Genomic DNA, 6,000 nt, shown 5'->3' on the forward strand with positions numbered 1-6,000 from the left:
GTCAAAAATCAAGTGACCATAGGTGTGTGGGTTCATTTCTGGGTCTTCAATTCTATTCCATTGGTCTATCTGTCTGTCTCTGTACCAATACCATGCAGTTTTTATCACTATTGCTCTGTAATACTGCTTGAGTTCAGGGATAGTGATTCCCCCTGAAGTCCTTTTATTGTTGAGGATAGCTTTAGCTATCCTGGGTTTTTTGTTATTCCAGATGAATTTGCAAATTGTTCTGTCTAACTCTTTGAAGAATTGAATTGGTATTTTGATGGGGATTGCATTGAATCTGTAGATTGCTTTTGGTAAAATGGCCATTTTTACTATATTAATCCTGCCAATCCATGAGCATGGGAGATCTTTCCATCTTCTGAGGTCTTCTTCAATTTCTTTCCTCAGTGTCTTGAAGTTCTTATTGTACAGATCTTTTACTTGCTTGGTTAAAGTCACACCGAGGAACTTTGTATTATTTGGGTCTATTATGAAGGGTGTCGTTTCCCTAATTTCTTTCTCGGCTTGTTTCTCTTTTGTATAGAGGAAGGCAACTGATTTATTTGAGTTAATTTTATACCCAGCCACTTTGCTGAAGTTGTTTATCAGCTTTAGTAGTTCTCTGGTGGAACTTTTGGGATCACTTAAATATATTATCATGTCATCTGCAAATAGTGATATTTTGACCTCTTCTTTTCCGATCTGTATCCCTTTGATCTCCTTTTGTTGTCTGATTGCTCTGGCTAGAACTTCAAGAACTATATTGAATAAGTAGGGAGAGAGTGGGCAGCCTTGTCTAGTCCCTGATTTTAGTGGGATTGCTTCAAGTTTCTCTCCATTTAGTTTAATGTTAGCAACTGGTTTGCTGTATATGGCTTTTACTATGTTTAGGTATGGGCCTTGAATTCCTATTCTTTCCAGGACTTTTATCATGAAGGGGTGTTGAATTTTGTCAAATGCTTTCTCAGCATCTAATGAAATGATCATGTGGTTCTGTTCTTTCAGTTTGTTTATATAATGGATCACGTTGATGGTTTTCCATATATTAAACCATCCCTGCATGCCTGGGATGAAGCCTACTTGATCATGGTGGATGATTGTTTTGATGTGCTCTTGAATTCGGTTTGCCAGAATTTTATTGAGTATTTTTGCGTCGATATTCATAAGGGAAATTGGTCTGAAGTTCTCTTTCTTTGTTGTGTCTTTGTGTGGTTTAGGTATAAGAGTAATTGTGGCTTCGTAGAAGGAATTCGGTAGTGCTCCATCTGTTTCAATTTTGTGGAACAGTTTGGATAATATTGGTATGAGGTCTTCTATGAAGGTTTGATAGAATTCTGCACTAAACCCGTCTGGACCTGGGCTCTTTTTGGTTGGGAGACCTTTAATGACTGCTTCTATTTCCTTAGGAGTTATGGGGTTGTTTAACTGGTTTATCTGTTCCTGATTTAACTTCGATACCTGGTATCTGTCTAGGAAATTGTCCATTTCCTGAAGATTTTCAAATTTTGTTGAATATAGGTTTTTATAGTAAGATCTGATGATTTTTTGAATTTCCTCTGAATCTGTAGTTATGTCTCCCTTTTCATTTCTGATTTTGTTAATTTGGACGCACTCTCTGTGTCCTCTCGTTAGTCTGGCTAAGGGTTTATCTATCTTGTTGATTTTCTCAAAGAACCAACTTTTGGTTCTGTTGATTCTTTCTATGGTCCTTTTTGTTTCTACTTGGTTGATTTCAGCTCTGAGTTTGATTATTTCCTGCCTTCTACTCCTCCTGGGTGTATTTGCTTCTTTTTGTTCTAGAGCTTTTAGGTGTGCTGTCAAGCTGCTGACATATGCTCTTTCCTGTTTCTTTCTGCAGGCACTCAGCGCTATGAGTTTTCCTCTTAGCACAGCTTTCATTGTGTCCCATAAGTTTGAGTATGTTGTATCTTCATTTTCATTAAATTCTAAAAAGTTTTTAATTTCTTTCTTTATTTCTTCCTTGACCAGGTTATCATTGAGTAGAGCATTGTTCAATTTCCACGTATATGTGGGCATTCTTCCCTTATTGTTATTGAAGACCAGTTTTAGGCCGTGGTGGTCTGATAGCACGCATGGGATTATTTCTACCTTTCTGTACCTGTTGAGGCCCATTTTTTGACCAATTATATGGTCAATTTTGGAGAAAGTACCATGAGGAGCTGAGAAGAAGGTATATCCTTTTGCTTTAGGATAGAATGTTCTATAAATATCCGTTAAGTCCATTTGGCTCATGACTTCTCTTAGTCTGTCGACATCACTGTTTAATTTCTGTTTCCATGATCTGTCCATTGATGAGAGTGGGGTGTTGAAATCTCCCACTATTATTGTGTGAGGTGCAATGTGTGTTTTGAGCTTTAGTAAGGTTTCTTTTACGTATGTAGGTGCCCTTGTATTTGGGGCATAGATATTTAGGATTGAGAGTTCATCTTGGTGGATTTTTCCTTTGATGAATATGAAGTGTCCTTCCTTATCTTTTTTGATGACTTTTAGTTGGAAATTGATTTTATTTGATATTAGAATGGCTACTCCAGCTTGCTTCTTCTGACCATTTGCTTGGAAAGTTGTTTTCCAGCCTTTCACTCTGAGGTAGTGTCTGTCTTTGTCTCTGAGGTGTGTTTCCTGTAGGCAGCAGAATGCAGGGTCCTCGTTGCGTATCCAGTTTGTTAATCTATGTCTTTTTATTGGGGAGTTGAGGCCATTGATATTGAGAGATATTAAGGAATAGTGATTATTGTTTCCCTTTATATTCATATTTGGATGTGAGGTTATGTTTGTATGCTTTCATTCTCTTTGTTTTGTTGCCAAGACGATTAGTTTCTTGCTTCTTCTAGGGTATAGCTTGCCTCCTTATGTTGGGCTTTACCATTTATTATCCTTTGTAGTGCTGGATTTGTAGAAAGATATTGTGTAAATTTGGTTTTGTCATGGAATATCTTGGTTTCTCCATCAATGTTAATTGAGAGTTTTGCTGGATACAGTAACCTGGGCTGGCATTTGTGTTCTCTTAGGGTCTGTATGACATCAGTCCAGGATCTTCTGGCCTTCATAGTTTCTGGCGAGAAGTCTGGTGTGATTCTGATAGGTCTCCCTTTATATGTTACTTGACCTTTTTCCCTTACTGCTTTTAATATTCTTTCTTTATTTTGTGCGTTTGGTGTTTTGACAATTATGTGACGGGAGGTGTTTCTTTTCTGGTCCAATCTATTTGGAGTTCTGTAGGCTTCTTGTATGTCTATGGGTATCTCTTTTTTTAGGTTAGGGAAGTTTTCTTCTATGATTTTGTTGAAGATATTTACTGGTCCTTTGAGCTGGGAGTCTTCACTCTCTTCTATACCTATTATCCTTAGGTTTGATCTTCTCATTGAGTCCTGGATTTCCTGTATGTTTTGGACCAGTAGCTTTTTCCACTTTACATTATCTTTGACAGTTGAGTCAATGATTTCTATGGAATCTTCTGCTCCTGAGATTCTCTCTTCCATCTCTTGTATTCTGTTGGTGAAGCTTGTATCTACAGCTCCTTGTCTCTTCTTTTGGTTTTCTATATCCAGGGTTGTTTCCATGTGTTCTTTCTTGATTGCTTCTATTTCCATTTTTAATTCCTTCAACTGTTTGATTGTGTTTTCCTGGAATTCTTTCAGGGATTTTTGCGATTCCTCTCTGTAGGCTTCTACTTGTTTATTAATGTTTTCCTGTGTTTCCCTAAGTGTGTTCATGTCTTTCTTGAAGTCCTCCAGCATCATGATCAAATATGATTTTGAAACTAGATCTTGCTTTTCTGGTGTGTTTGGATATTCCATGTTTGTTTTGGTGGGAGAATTGGGCTCCGATGATGGCATGTAGTCTTGGTTTCTGTTGCTTGGGTTCCTGCGCTTGCCTCTCGCCATCAGATTATCTCTAGTGTTACTTTTTCTGCTATTTCTGACAGTGGCTAGACTGTCCTATAAGCCTGTGTGTCAGGAGTGCTGTAGAACTGTTTTCCTCTCTTTCAGTCAGTTATGGGGACAGAGTGTTCTGCTTTCGGGTGTGTAGTTTTTCCTCTCTACAGGTCTTCAGCTGTTCCTGTGGGCCTGTGTCTTGAGTTCACCAGGCAGCTTTCTTGCAGCAGAAAATTTGGTCTTACCTGTGGTCCTGAGGCTCAAGTTCGCTCGTGGGGTGCTGCCCAGGGGCTCTTTGCAGTGGCAGCAACCAGGAAGACCTGTGCCGCCCCTTCCGGGAGCTTCAGTGCACCAGGGTTCCAGATGGTCTTTGGCTTTTTCCTCTGGCGTCCGAGATGTGTGTGCAGGGAGCAGTCTCTTCTGGTTTCCCAGGCTTGTCTGCCTCTCTGAAGGTTTAGCTCTCCCTCCCACGGGATTTGGGTGCAGAGAACTGTTTATCCGGTCTGTTTCTTTCAGGTTCCGGAGGTGTCTCAGGCATGTGTCCTGCCGCTCCTGGGCCCTCCCCCACGGGAGCCCAGAGGCCTTATACAGTTTCCTCTTGGGCCAGGGATGTGGGCAGGGGTGAGCAGTGTTGGTGGTCTCTTCCGCTCTGCAGCCTCAGGAGTGCCCACCTGACCAGGCGGTTGGGTCTCTCTCTCACTGGGTCTGGGAGCAGAGAGCTGCTGTGGGCCGGGATCCGCGGGTGTGGGACTTCCGGTAAACACAGAACGTGCCCGGTTCTAGAGAAATTCTGCTTCCGTGTGTCCCAAGCTCACCAGGCAGCTTTCTTGCAGCAGAAAATTTGGTCTTACCTGTGGTCCCGAGGCTCAGGTTCGCTCGTGGGGTGCTGCCCAGGGGCTCTCTGCAGCGGCAGCAACCAGGAAGACCTGTGCCGCCCCTTCCGGGAGATTCAGTGCACCAGGGTTCCAGATTGTCTTTGGCTTTTTCCTCTGGCGTCCAAGATGTGTGTGCAGGGAGCAGTCTCTTCTGGTTTCCCAGGCTTGTCTGCCTCTCTGAAGGTTTAGCTCTCCCTCCCACGGGATTTGGGTGCAGAGAACTGTTTATCCGGTCTGTTTCTATCAGGTTCTGGCGGTGTCTCAGGCAGGGGTCCTGCCGCTCCTGGGCCCTCCCCCACGGGAGCCCAGAGGCCTTATACAGTTTCCTCTTGGGCCAGGGATGTGGGCAGGGGTGAGCAGTGTTGGTGGTCTCTTCCGCTCTGCAGCCTCAGGAGTGCCCACCTGACCAGGCGGTTGGGTCTCTCTCTCACCGGGTCTGGGAGCAGAGAGCTGCTGCGGGCCGGGATCCGCGGGTGTGGGAAAATTTACTTTTATAATAAAGAGGTATGGGGATAGCGGACAGCTTTGGCGAGGTCAAGGGATCTTGGTCTTTGGAAAAGTCAAAGTATAGCTAATGGCAGAAGATATGATAGTACACATAAATGAACCCAAAAATTCTACCAGGGAACACTTTGGCTGATAAACGCCTTCAGCAAAGTGACTGGATGCAAAATGAATGCAAAAAAACGTTAGTAGCTCTCCCCTACAAAAGTGATCAACAGGCTGAGAAAGAAGATAGAGAAATGGTACTCTTCACAATAGCAACACAAAACATAAAATATCTGGGTGAAACTCTAACCAAGTAAGTAAAAGACCTATATGTTGCTGTAAAATTAATTTAAATGGTTTCTTTTATCCCTCACTAGATCCGGCACCATAGTGCCCTATGATATCTGTTAGATATTTTCATCTCAGTCAGCAGAGCGTCTCACCCACTTAGCTCCATTCCACATCACACTGCCGATGGCTACTCTCTGAGCCTGGAAACAATCTCTCTACTAATCTAGTTCCCAAGGCAGGTTGCCACCACGCCAGACAAACACATCCCAATTCCGGGACGGCCCAGTGTCCTGCTACCACACATTCTCTTGAACTCAATTAAATAGCCACATGAAAATACACACAACACAATAAAATCTCATTCAATTGATAATATACAATTGCCCACTTAGACATACAAAATCCTGTACACATCCATCCCTTACAAATATTCATAACAACCTGTAAATGTGCAGAGAGGAATC

Source organism: Rattus norvegicus, chromosome 2 (assembly GCF_021556685.1).
Source record: "Rattus norvegicus strain SHRSP/BbbUtx chromosome 2, alternate assembly SHRSP_T2T, whole genome shotgun sequence".
NCBI lineage: Eukaryota > Metazoa > Chordata > Mammalia > Rodentia > Muridae > Rattus > Rattus norvegicus.